The sequence below is a fragment of the Talpa europaea genome, assembly GCF_964194135.1.
Source record: "Talpa europaea genome assembly, chromosome: 7".
Taxonomy (NCBI): Eukaryota; Metazoa; Chordata; class Mammalia; order Eulipotyphla; family Talpidae; genus Talpa; species Talpa europaea.
The window spans coordinates 130815678-130828562 of record NC_140074.1 but is presented as its reverse complement, the minus strand read 5'-3'; positions in this window follow the sequence as shown (position 1 = coordinate 130828562).

Genomic DNA, 12885 nt, shown 5'->3' with positions numbered 1-12885 from the left:
TCTGGTTGAGAGTCCACTTGGTGTGAACATTGCAAAGGACAGCTGTAGGCCATGAGGTCCATGGTATCAACTGTGCTAAAGACCAGAGTTCAGGCCTGGCTTTGCCTCCACCCTGGGGCCTCCCTATATCCTGAAGGTGGACACCCATATTTCCTAACCTAAGAGTTTTCAGTCTCAAGCTGTAGATACCAGGGAAGAAAAAGCAAAGAGCAAACATCTAAGTTATATAATTTGTAAAAAATGTTAATATGGCACTAAGATGTCTATAAACACAGGTGGTGTAGGAGGTTTTGTTTGCTTTTTGTTGGCTGGCCTTTGTCATTGGTGACCATCTCTAAGTGAACACAAATTCTTCTCAAGTATGTCTGCATTTTTTGTCCTGCAAAGAGACTCAGGAGGCCAAAATACCATCACCAAATACACAAACTACTTGAAAGTGATGTGTTAGTTTGCTAGAACTGACGTAACAAAAAGTACTGCAGAGCAGCAGGGATGTATGGCCTCACTGCTCTGGAGACAAGAGAAGATGTTCAGGATTGAGGTGTGGGTGGGCAGGCCTGGTTTCTTCCCACGCTGTGTTAGAGAATCCATCCCAGGCTTCTCTCAGCCTCCGGGGGTTGGCTGGCAATTGTGGGCATTCCCTGGTGTGCAGACCCGTCACCCCATCTCTGTCTTCCCCTCCACAGGGCCTTCTCCCTCTGAGTGTCTTCTGCATTTAATTTCCCCTTTCTCTATAGACACCACCCATATTGGATTAGGGCCACCCTATTCCACTGTGACTTAATCTTAACTGATCACATTTGCAGACACGACCTTATTTCCCAGTAAAATCTGGTGCTGAGTTACTGCAGGGCGGGGACTTTAACATATCAGTGTGTGTGTGTGTGTGTGTGTGTGTGTGTTGGTGGAGGCAAGAGAGATGCAGTTCCACCCATAACACGACCAATAACCCACCTTAGAACAGAAAATATAGATGGACTCAGATTCAAGAATTTTCAAATTATTCATGCCCCTTGAATCTTGAAGTTAATACGAGGCATCCAGGAAAATGCCCTGAACTTCCTACTGGAGGTTAGAAGTGTGGGGGTTGGGCAGCAAGAACCCCCCACCCCCAGTGCCTCCTGAGATGTCTATGACACCCCAGCGCTGGCCCACACACGTGTATTTTCCTGGTTCATATTTTACTTAAATCCTTTGAAGGGAAGGTTGGGTTTTTTAAGGTGAAACCTTGAAAGTTTTATGCTCACTAATGGCGCAAAAGGATGAGTTGGTGATGGAGAGACGTCCCGCCCCAGGTGGGGCAGTAAGAGAGGGTCACTGGTTCTTAAAATACAGACCCAGCGAGCCGTGCACTGGGCTGTGAGTGAGTGGGGGGCCTCGGAGCAGCCGGGCAGACACAGGTGAACGTGGAACACATGGAATGGAGCAGAATTTGCTTTGTGGCCTGTGGAACTGCACAGCCCGCAGCCACGGGCATACCCAGTATGGTTCCCGATGACTTGATTCAACTTTGCCAGTGACCTTGACCCTTCTGCTCCAGAAGCTGATGAGCTTTGCCTGCTCCTGTGATGGCGAAGTGCTTGGCTCAGCGGTTCGCATCTTGCGAGTCTGTGTCGGGCGGTGTACGTGGGGGTCGGCTGCCTCTGTGTCCCCACCGAGCCCTGGGCAGCCAGGCTCTGCTCTGTGCACCGTTGCCTGTATGCCGTGTGTGCAAGTTCAGTCTTGTGATGGGGGGGGTTCTGGGCCTGTCAGTAGGGGCCCAGAGCCCCCTACTCTGCTCTGTCTCCCCCCAGTCTCCTTCCTGACTTAATCACATCTGGGGACGGCTGGCTGGTGTGCAGGGCGTGCCTTGGCCTTGGTGCCTGAGGCTCTCATCCCCTCTCAGGTTAAGTAACTGTTCTGACGACTGCACTCCAGGCAAGACCGCTGAGGAGTCAGTGCGGAGCGAGGAGCCAGGCCTGGGCCTCCCCAGGCGGCCAGGTGCTGAGCGAGGCCTGTGGCTCTGGAGTCAAGAGAACCCACGTGACCACCTTCTGATTCGGTCGAGGCTTTGGAACCAGCCGAGCCTGGAAACGAGGTGCCGTCCTGTGGGCCTAGGAGGTCTATTTAACATTTTCAAGTATCTGCACATTCTTTCCTGGCCTCAGTTAAATAACTTCTTTTCTCTTAGGATTTCTGATAACCCCAAAGAAACCCACAACCTTTGCCCACCCATGGCTTCCACAAGTAAAATAATCATCCTTTCAGCTCTCGGTCTGCCTTTCTTCGGGAATCACAGATCCACCCCACCCCCAGCGTGGTTCTCATGTGTCCCCAGACGTCCCAGGGAGACAGGAAGGAGGACGGATGGTCCCGATTTTGCTGATGGAGCCGATAAGCAGCATAAGTGCACGGTTGGGCCTGCAGTGCCCTGGGTTCCCACGAGGCCCCCACTTGCTGCCTGACTTCAAGCTCAGCCAAGCACCTCCCTGCTGCCAGCTTCCTCTCTTGGCAATGTGGGCCCCCTGCCTCCTGCCTGGGGGTGGGTGTGCACCATCCTCTTCATATCTGGATGCTCGGAAAAGCACGGGAAACATGATATCGAGGACTGTACAGCTAAAAAGGTCCAGAGTCCAGGCCCAGCTACGCCCTGCACCTTCCTTCCACTCAGCCAGGTTAACCCCTGCAGATGACCCTGCCACCATCTCCTGCCTCACCTGCCTGGATGCCCAACCTGCCAGCCTGGAGGGGAGCGCCTCCTAGTCTCCAGCCCCACTGTCCACACTGGGCATGTAGTATAGGTACATGACATATTATATATATGCAGTTTGGGTTTTCTTTATATAGTAACATTACACATAGACATGTGGACATATTACATGCATGTTATAACATTATAGATGTGTACGTTGGGAGTATTATATATAACACATATGTACACATTTTGACATACCATGTATATGACATATATACATTGGAGATTTTATATGCAACACATACATGTGTGGGGCATATTGTGTATAACACATGTCATATAGGGCATATTATATAACATTTATATGCATTATAATATGATATGCAAATATATAACATAGCACATACAATATTCAACATGTAGCCTATGCAGTAAGATAGAATATGTAATATACACACATATAAAATCCATTTGTGTTCACATCAAAAAAACCCCACAAGTGTTCTGACTCCACTTTCCTCCTGGTTGTGACCCAGGGAGCCTGGACCTGCCTCCTGTGCTGCATTTCCGGCTCCTGGTCTGACCATGGGCGCCAGGAGGGGCTCCCCACTCAGACATGCCCCTGGGGTCTGCAGCCATCTTAGGTGTCTTACATTTTGTTGTTGTGAGTTTGCTTGCAAACTCGGTGCTGGTTCTGCAAGGGATCCCCGCTTCCCATGGGGTGTGGTGGTGGCTGCTGTCCTCCAGGCTGCGGGTGGTCCTGTGGGTCTGAGGGCATGCAGGCTGGGGGGTAAGAGGGGGCCGCAGTGCTTGGTGCAGCCCTTCTAGGAGGGCCGTTTTGTCCTTTCTCAAAAGGCTGTGAGAAGTCATGGCCAGGCTGCTGCAGGTCAGGCTGCCAGCCTGGGCCGGACCTGCTGGGCTGTCTCCCTGGGAAGCAGGGTGCTGCAGGTGGGGCGAGGCGGCTCTCCACGCTCACTCAGCCAGGGCTGGCCCCTTCCTGCTTCTCCTTAACTGTGGGGTCCTGCATTAGAGACTACTAGGGAGGAGGAAAGAGCTTTAAAAGAACACCTTGTTTGGGCCTCCCTGGTGGTGCAGTAGGTTGAGTGCCGCGCTGTGAAGCTGTCCTGCAGCCTCTGCAGCGTGGATTCGATTCCCAGCCGGCCAGGGAGATACCCACATGGCGTGGCAGACCTCTCCTGTCTCCCCCGCTGCTCCCCTCAGCAGTGTCTTTGGTCTGTCTGCCTGTTCTGCTCCCTGCTCTGTCTCTGGTGAATTCTCTCACCCTCCCGCACCTCGGACTATACCCCAGTTCTTGTATAAATAAATAAATCTTTAGGAAAAAATAGAACACCTCGATAGCTTCTATTACTCCACATGCTAGTATGTGCTTCACCGAGATTAATTTGCTTAACCCCCAAGCGGCCTTATAGGTAGGCACTTTTATTATGCACATGTTGACAGATGAAGAAACTGAGGCACAGAGAAGTCCAAATAAACTGCAGAGGTGGGGTTCAAACTCGCATGCTCCACCCTGGTGCTGGGCTCTGTTTGCTTTAAGGAGTTGCTTAAGGAACATAAGGAGTTCAGTCCCAGCGCCCCCTCCTAGGTCTGATGAAACACCATCGTGGGGTATTGCTTCGGGAAGTAGCCCTGGTCTGGTACAGAAGGCATGGGAGGGGGTGTGGGAGGAACCCCAGTGCCACCCAGGGGTCTGGCGTCTTGGGTCTGGGACCTGGGGCTTGGGAGAGGGAAGAGGGAGGGAGCAGGGCCTCTGCTGTGCCCTGCGGCCACTTCCCTCCGCCCCAGCCCAGACACCGACCAGGAGCGGAGCCTCCTCTGCCCGCCTTGCTGCTCAGCTATGAAGTGGGGATTTGCCAATCAATAAATCAAGGCACCTGAAAAAGGAACTGGGAACACACTGACTCCCCCCAGCCCCTTGATTAAAACAAACAACGTCGTGAAATGTCAACCTGCTGGTCGTCTGGAAAGTTTGCGGCATGGAAAGGCCATTACCCAAATGACTTTTTAAAAGTATGAGAATTTGCCTGGCTGAACGTTTTTTAATTAATGCTCCAAGTTAACGTTCGTAACGATTCATAGCTCAGGGAGCTGGGCATGGGGTGGGTCTAGGAAAGCTTTGGTATCTCTGGCAGAGGTGGGATGTTGACCTTGCTGGCGAGGTCGGCCTTTGCAAGCGCGCAGGACCGGGGGTCCCTGTGGAGCCTCAGTGAGGAGGAGGCTGTTGGCCGAGAGGATTTGGGCCGGTGGGGCTTTACTAGCAGAAATGCGGCTGCCACCTGGGGGTCTCCAGAGCTAAGGGTAGCCCCACGTGTGCCCCCTCCCCGATCTGGGGAACAAGCCATTCTGGGATTCTTTGAAAAAAAAGTGTTGCTCGGGGTTACACCATTTCAGCTCACCTCCCTGATTTTCTGTGATCTCATTTTTCCTTCAAATATCATCGGAAAGTGTTTTTGAATCGAGCATTTTATTTTCCATTTCAACATGGTGAAACCGACGCACAGGGGCCGAGCCTGGTGTGGGGGTGGGACCCGGGCTCAGCACCCCATCTGTGGCCGCCCCTCAGTGCAGCCCCGGCGGCGTCTCTGTCCTGCCAGGGACGTGCCTCTGTGTGGCCTGACACCGACACCATGCTCCCAAGGTGTCTCTAGGGACAAAGATGCGGGTTTTAAAAGAGAAGACATGGGGGAGTTGTAAACTTTCCATGTTTTTTAAAGGCATTTTGGGTGGGGCTCCATCCTCAGGCCCTATGGCAGCCCTGCTCAAGGAAGACCCAGAAGAAATCTTGATGTGTGACCCCAGGTGGAGGTGGGCTGGGGAAGACCCATGAGGCAGAGCCCTTCCCTCTTGGCCATCTGCAGGGCGCTGTGCTGTGGCTGAGTCAGCTGCATGGACCAAGAGAGCCTGGCACGCAGCAGCCTCTCTGCCAATGCTGTGTGTGTGGCACCAGCTCCCGATCCATGGAGCAGATTGCCCACCTGGGGAATGCAGGATCTCCCTGGGGGTAGAGTCCCTAATTTACCCCCTCTGCTGTCTTGAGTGTAGAGCTGCAGATGGCCACACTGGACCTCAAATGAGAACTGGGTCTGGGGGCCTCAGTCAGCTGGCTGCTCCTGGGAGAGAGGACTTGGCTTAAAGGGGAGACACTGCGGAGGGGGGTCTTGCAGGTAGGGGGAGCAATGATTAGACAAGATGTCTGTAGAAAAGTCTGCAAACAAGGTTGGCAGGAGAGAAGGGATCAGAGTGAAGGTAGCCTCTGATTTCAGGCCAAAGGGGCTTGGTGTGTGCATGGAAGGAAGTAGGGAGCCACTGAGAACTGATGAACAGGGTTTGGTAGAGCTTATTGGTATTGTGGAATGACAGGCTGGGACAGCTGTCTAGGATCTACTAGAGCTACAAATCTGGAGTCACGGAGCCCAGGTGGGGTTTATGGCCATAGTGACAGAAAAGTCAGGTCAATCTCAGCTGCACAACTGGAGCCCAAGGAACTTGGAGCAAAAGTTGAGACAACCACGGACAACCCTGTTACCTTGAGCAAGTTTTCAATCTTTCTGAATATCTTTAACCTTCTCTTGCACAGCGGGGTACTCATCCCCATTCACTTATTCTCCCCACCAAAAGGGGATGCGTGCTGATCATAGATTGGAGAATAAAACAGCCTCTCTGCATGCAGGGATCCTATAATGTAGTAGAAAGTCACAAACTAAAATGAAATAAATAAATAGGATCATTTCAGACTATGGCCAGTGCTGTGAAGAGCACAGTGGGTTGTGCTTCTGGTTGGCCTGTGTAGTAGGATCATCTTGAAGGGCCTCTCAGAAAGTTCTGTCTGAGCAGACACCTTGGAAGGTAAGCAAAGGGTTTCAGGCAAAGGAAACAGCAAGTGAGGGCCTCCCCGGGTGGTGCAGCGGTTGAGCACTGGGCTGCGAAGCTGCCCGCAGCCTCTCTGCAGCACCTGTTTGATCCCCAGCCACTGATGAGGGTCCCACATGGCACGCAGACCTCTCTTGCCGCCCGCTGCTCCCCTCAGCAGTGTACTTCGTCAGTCTACCTGTTCTGCTCCCAGCTCTGGCTCTGGTGAATTCCCTCACCCTCCCGTGCTTCTGACTGTACCTAGTGCTTGTATAAATAAATCTTAAAAAAAAAAAAAGGAAACAGCAAGTGCAAAGGCCCTGAGGCACCAAAGAACTAGAGCTTTCCAGCACAGAGTTAGTGTGTGCAAGGATAGTGAACAGGTGAGAGGTGATAAGATATGAGGGAAGATGATCGCGGGAATGTGTCAAGGGTTGGGACACAGTAAACACTCAATAAATGACAGTCTTATTAGGGGAACAGTGGGACCTGAGATTTACAAGGGCCTCAGGGCCTTATATCCTGGCCACAGGGATATAAGAGAAGACAGATCATGAGCAGCACAGGCAGAACTGCCTGCAGGTAGATGAACTTGGTGTTAGGGTGGCTTCCTGTCCCGGTGCCGAGAGCATGCAGTTAAATTCACCAATGGGAGCTTCCAGGGGAGGCCTGGCCAAGGTGGTTTCCATTCAGAGAAGTTGAGATTGTCTGGGAATCAGGGACCAGCCTGCCCTACAGGACGCTGGCAAGCTGGGCCTTAGGATGAAGGTCAGAGGTGGCAAGAGGAGTTCGGGGAATCTTCAAGGGCAGGAGGCAAGGGTGGGAATTTAGCTGGGCTGAGGACTCAGCCTTGTGGTCCCTTCTGTGCTGGACCCAGAGGAAGAGACAGAACTAAGAAAGAGGAGAGGAGGGAGGTCTTGGGAGGCTCTGAGACCTGAGCTTCCAAACACTGCTGCCCAGGGCCCTGACTCTGAGGCCCAAATCCTTTCTGCCTTTCTGTGCTCTCGGCCCTGTGTGTCCCTCGTGGCCTCGGCAGGCAGGCCTGGGGCTGTGTAAACAGCCCTGGGGAAGTGCACAGGGCCTCAGGTCCTGAACCCCAAAGAGCAATTCATCAGTGCCCTCGTCTAAGGCACAGGTATTTGGGAAATGCCACGGAGCAGGTCTGTTCAACCTGCGGCCTGCAGCCTGACAGCTGGGTTAGGCTTCTTGGCAAGGCCACAATTCAGTATTGGCTGGGTCCATCAGGCGACCTCTGAGATGGCCCCAGCACGCATCATCCGTGCTCAGGTGTGTCTCACTCCGGTTCATGCAGGAGGGCCCAGGGTATCCTTGACAGATCTGAGCTTGAGCCCCAACTTGGGGTCAAGCTGTATAATCTGTCCCTCATTTCCGAGCTGTTCCTGATTTCACTGGCAACCCTGTGACTTCTGTCTGAACTGCTGTTAATTTAATTGCCCGTGCAATTTTATTTCCAGTTCAAGGTGACACATGTCCATTTTGTTCTTTTAAATACCCTGATATTTTCCCCTCCATGCCAAACAATGCTGGTTCCCCTTTGGCATGCCGAACTAAGAATCCCCAATAAACTGAAAACTCAAAGATGACAACTGTTAACTTTTTACTTTCTCCCTTTGTTTTATAACCCGTGTGGTTCTGTAATTTTTTATATAATAATATCGATAGCTGACATTTATTGATCACTGACTACAGGCCAGGAGACAGGCTGTGTGCTGGAACACATGGTTTAATGGAACCAGAAGCATGAAACAGAGCCCGGTGCAGTTCTGCGTTACGTCCCCGAGTAGCAGAGGCAGTGGTGATGGCGGCTGACACGTGTGGGAGGCTCACCAGGGCAGAGGAGGTCATACGGCTCTCAGGGGAGCAATGGTACCCGCAGAGTTGTCCGAGGGGCTCAGCTGGGAGTGGTCAAGTTGGGATTTCAGTCTTGGGATTCCGACTCTAGAACCTGTGTGTGTTGCGATGTGATTTTGAGCACTTACACTCTGCTGTGAGCTTGTACCCATGGGCCATTCTTCACAGCATTTTTTTCTTGCTGCTTGGCTTTCTCTTCTTCCTCTCCCATGGCATCCCCACACTGGGATGGCTGGTTCTTCAGAAAGAAGCTGGAGTCCTTGTGGTCACCCCTCAGGAAGAGGGACACGTTTCTCTAAGCTCTCTGTCCCTCTTCCAGGAAGCCTCTAGACGGTCCACACAGAATGGTGGTCATCTCATTCCCCATGTGCACGCTTGTCTCCACCATCTTGGAACCGTGTTGGCCTGAGATTTGGCTAGAGCACCTTGCAAAGACTGTAATCCAACTGGCAAGAAACTTGCCTATTCTATTCCAGCATCCCCTTCCCGCTGCTCTTAAGTGGGTTGCCTGGAATACTTAGGGACCAGGCACAAGAAAACAGCTTTTCCATTGTTTTCCTATAAAGTCATTGTCCTACAGTATATATACATGCTTTTTCTCTCTCCCCACCACGCTTGTCACCCCCCCAGTTGTATTTGATTCGAGAGCAAAGGTGGCTCCACTGGTGACCCTGGAAAGCTCACACTCTTTCTTTGGATGACGTCAGTCTTATCGAGAGGCTCCTTCAGATAACCTCATGGGTACTTTTGCACACAGCTCAGCCTCCGCCTATGCCGCACAGTCTTATTTCTCGGGGGCATCTATGTTTGCAGGCGTGAATGCTAAAGGCCTCGCTATGGACAGGCCGTCGTCTGCCATGCCCTGGGCGCAGGCCCTTGGCAGCACTGCCATGGGAGACTGGGACGAGAATAATCTTCCCCAGTGGAAGCCCCAGAAACGCACAAGATGAAAGTGAGGAGCAGGCCGGCTGCTTGGCATGACATCTTGGTAGATGGTGGGTGATCCTCTCTGGTGTCCACTTGTCTTGTGTAGTGATGACACAGGATCTGGGCACGGGGCTGAGGGGGAGAGATGGAAAGAAACGGTGTTTCTAGAGGGGCGTGTGTGAGTGCTGTCCAGATAGACACCCCAGAGTTGGGCCAGAATAATCAGGAGGTGACCTGCCATTAAGGACTATTGGCTTTCTTCTTGACCTCGACTTTGTATTGAGTTGGCGCCAACCATTGAAGTCTTTGACTGGGGTTTGAGCTGCTCAACTTTCATTTTCATTTGAAAAATGATCTATCCATCCATGGGTCTGCTGGTGGACAGATCTGTATCTCCTGGGAAGGCTTTATTTGATTTTAGCTGCAGTTAGGCAGTTTTGGGGAGAGGTCCCCAGGCAGCTTGCTTGTATAAAAGCCAAAGTGTGTGTGTTTGTTCAGCAGAGAGAGGGGGGTTCAGCAGAGAAGGCCTCTCCACTCTCCCTTGACAAGGAAATAAACAAGATGAATAAACCCTAATCCCGACCTGGAGGCACTTCCCAATAAAGATCTAGGTTAAATTTTCCTGCCGATGCAACCCTTGAGTTCACTGTAGGAATTAGATAGTGCGTGGCCCTAATTTGCCAGATCAGATTGTATAATTACCTTTTATAGGCCTGGGTGTGATGTGTGATGTGTGCTGGCTGTGGGTGCTGCAGGGGGCTGAGTGTGTGTGTTTGGCCTCAGAGAAGCCGCTTCTCCCCAGGCGGGGCTGCAGCTGCTGGAGCTGAGCCTCTGACCCGTGGGACTCAGGCCCTGGGTGCCTGCATGGAATTGGCTCGTGACAGAGCCAGTGCGCAGTGGGGGAGGGTCTGCCGGCTGGGGAGGGGTGTCTTGGAGAAAGAGACTGTGGGGGCTGAGGAGCAAGCAGTGTTGGAGATTGGCAGGAGGTAGCAAATTCAGGGCTCAAATACGTGTCCATGCCCTCGTACTCTCATCTGTATGGGTCCTTCCCCCCCATTAAAAAATACTCGTACGGTTGAGCCTCCAACAGCTTGAGCTGGGACTGCGTGTTCCACTTGTATGCGGGTATTTTTGTAAACAAATGTAAATTTCCCATATGGATGAATCTGCTCCGGTGCTGTCAATGTATTTTCTCTTTTGTGATTTTCTTCATAGTGTTTTCTTTTCTCTAATTTGATTTAGCGTAAGAACACAGTATGTGTTTTATATACGTATATAAAACGTTCAAAATGTGCTCATTGACTGTTTTCGCTTCCTCTTGGCAGCAGACTATGAGTTGTTAAGTTTTGGGGGAGTCAAAAGTGATGCACAGATTTTCGACTCTTGGGACATCGGCCTCCCTAACCCCCGAGTCATCCCAGGGTCACCTGTATTAAAAGTGATATTTTATAAGTGCGCTGTGATAAGGTCATTCAGTATTATATAGGCATTAATATTATAATTTGATTACCATTTAATTCCTGCTGATTTTAAATGAAATCAGAACATTTCTCGGCCTCCTGTGTCCTGTGGGCCTGCCCCCTTTGGGCGATCCCTCCCAAAGGGATCCGGGGGTGTGACCTGCTCACAGCTCTGGGGCTTGTCTTGCAGATGGCCCTCTGATCACCACCCATCCAGAAGGTTCAAGAATTCACTCCCACCACAGACCTTATTTTGGCCAAAAGGGGAGGGGAGCTCTGGCTGATGGCACAGAAACCCCAAGCCCTCCCTGAGTTCCCCCCCATGTCCCTTTGAGTCCTCCCGTTGCACGTCCTGCCCAGTCTCTGGCAGCCTGAGGCTGTGTGTGCTCCATGCCTTGCGTGTAGATGGTGCACAGCCTGGAGGAGGTGGCCGGTGTGGGGCTGAACACGCTCTAGGCTGATGTTTTCCTGCGACCTCACCTGCTTGGACTTCTGCTCCTCGCTCGGCCAGAGGACCCAGGAGGACCCCACCCTTCTGTCTGGGCTGGAGGTGGCTGGGCTGAGAATCACTAGGTGGTGTTTGGCTCAAGACCTCCCGTGAAGATGTGTGGAAGGAACCCGCGGGAGGGGTGTGGTAGGAAGGGAGGGACCTTGGGGCAGGCTGTGGGTAGCCGGGTGCAGTCCTGGCCTCCCGCAGAGGACTGGGGTCGGGTGTGGTGTGCTGCTCTTGGCCTGTTTCCGACAGTGTCACCCACTCCCTGTCCTGCTGTCATCACCATGACGATGGCAAAGGCAGGGGTGGGGAGCTGCGCACGCAGCCAGGGGAGGGCTGGCTGGCTGGCGTGGAGCCATGTCCATGGACAGGCAGGCAGGATCCTGGGTGGCCCTCCCTCTCCTCTGCCCAGGAGGCTGTGCCAGCACCCGAGCATGGGGCAAAGAAACCTCTCCTGGTTTTAAGGAACCTTTGGCGGTTCTCAGAAGTGTGTTTCAGGCTGCAGCTGGGCTTGCCTGGAGCTGGATTCTGGCAAGCAGGGGAGGGGGCCGCAGCCTCGTGGGGGGTGAGTGCTGTCCCTCTCATCCGCTGCAGGGTTCAGCCAGCCAGACTCAGGGTCTCCTGGAGAAGGGGTTCCCACCCCAGCAGGGGGAAGCCCTGGCTGGCCTGGGGGCATCGCAAGGGTCTCTGAGGGGACGCCTTTCTGTGTCCTTGCCACTTGGAGTGTGTTGGGTGGACGGCGGGCCCAAAAACTTGTTAGAAATGTGGATTCTCAGCCGCCCCTTTAGACCCACTGAATTCAGATTTTAATAAGATCCCCAGATGATCCTCAAACTTTGCTGCATATTAGGCTTTCTTGTGGAATTTAAACAACAACAAAACCCCCAGTGCCCAGGCCTCACCCTGTATCAGTAAGAATCCCTGGGGTTCGCATTCTGGCCAAAGGGTGATTTCACAGCTGCCCGGGGAGGAGACAGATTGGAAGCTCTGGCTGTAAAAGGCCCCAGTAGGATTTAAAATAGCCCCCCTCCAGCCTCCCATCCCCTCTCCCCAATTTCTGCCCCTAAATTGGCTGGATTGAAATGTCATGGGAACAGGGGAGAGTTAGATTGACTTATGTTAAAAATCATGTCAGCCCTGGAGGGGTAAGTCTGGAACCATTTCTATTCATTTGGGCTTTAGACTGAATGAGTTTATTAGATGCTTTCCTCCTAGTAAATAATAATACAAAAAAATAATTTCCCCCTAATAAGCTGAGAACAGGTTGGCCTTATGTGAAGTAGGAACAGGAGCCAGAATCCGTCCTGTATGCTTGGGCTGGCATAGGAGCGTAGCTGAGGTTTTGCTTGCTTCCTTTTTATTTATTTTTTATGGTCACCATCGGCGCTTATCAGCTCACAGAACTCGGGAATAGAGTAAGCAAAACTTGGTGGAACTGCAAGGAGAAATGCACCAAATGCACAGTTGCAGCTGGAACGTCACAATCCTCTCCCGGCAGTTGATAGTAATAGTCGAAAGGAAGCCGGGTGGGGTCCAGAATCGAATGCTTGACCCATTGACACTCCGAGAGACTCCCCTAAAACATCAGA